This window comes from Bison bison, unplaced genomic scaffold (assembly GCF_000754665.1).
Source record: "Bison bison bison isolate TAMUID 2011002044 unplaced genomic scaffold, Bison_UMD1.0 scf7180017490313, whole genome shotgun sequence".
NCBI lineage: Eukaryota > Metazoa > Chordata > Mammalia > Artiodactyla > Bovidae > Bison > Bison bison.
In genome coordinates, this window is record NW_011389837.1 from 1 (window position 1) to 812 (window position 812).

General features: G+C 48.5%; 1 pseudogene; it reads left to right on the top strand.

Annotated features, from left to right (window-relative positions):
• The first annotated feature begins 5 nt into the window (after positions 1 to 5).
• Positions 6 to 502, top strand: LOC104992956 (annotated as a pseudogene).
• The last annotated feature ends 310 nt before the right edge of the window (positions 503 to 812 follow it).

Genomic DNA, 812 nt, shown 5'->3' on the forward strand with positions numbered 1-812 from the left:
TTGTTGATCATTATGAAAATCCCCGAAACGTGGGGTCCCTTGACAAGACATCTAAAAATGTTGGGACTGGATTGGTGGGGGCTCCAGCGTGTGGTGATGTCATGAAATTACAGATTCAAGTGGATGAAAAGGGGGAAGATCGTGGACGCCAGGTTTAAAACATTTGGCTGTGGTTCTGCCATCGCCTCTAGCTCGTTAGCCACCGAATGGGTAAAGGGGAGACGGTGGAGGAAGCCTTGACCATCAAAAACACAGACATCGCCAAGGAGCTGTGCCTCCCGCCTGTGAAACTGCACTGCTTCATGCTGGCTGAAGACGCCATCAAGGCCGCCCTAGCTGATTACAAACTGAAACAAGAACCCAAAACAGGAGAGGCCGAGAAGAAATGAGCGCCTGGTGATGGATGCCTCAAAGGGCCCACAGGCTGCCAGCGTCCCCAGCCACGCAGTCACATGGGTGTTCAGAAGCCCTCGCACTACAATAAAAGCGCTCTGAGATCACACAACCTTTGCTGCTCACGTTGCGAATCTAACTCAAGCAAAATACACAGCCTAGTTGTTCTGAACCCTGGGGTTTCCTGCAGCTCACTTTCATCGCCTTAACCTCGTGTGTGTCTGTACCTCGCGTGTGTCTATTTCGATTTATGTGTATGACCCCAAAACTGAAGTTAGTAGCGAAGTCTCAGGTTTGGGTAGTCGTGAAGTGCACAATATCTAATTCTACCTGAATCTTTTGAGGGAAGATTACCAATAGAAAGCCTCGGTAAGATTATTTGGTAGGACCAAATAAAGTACACGTACTGTACATAAAAC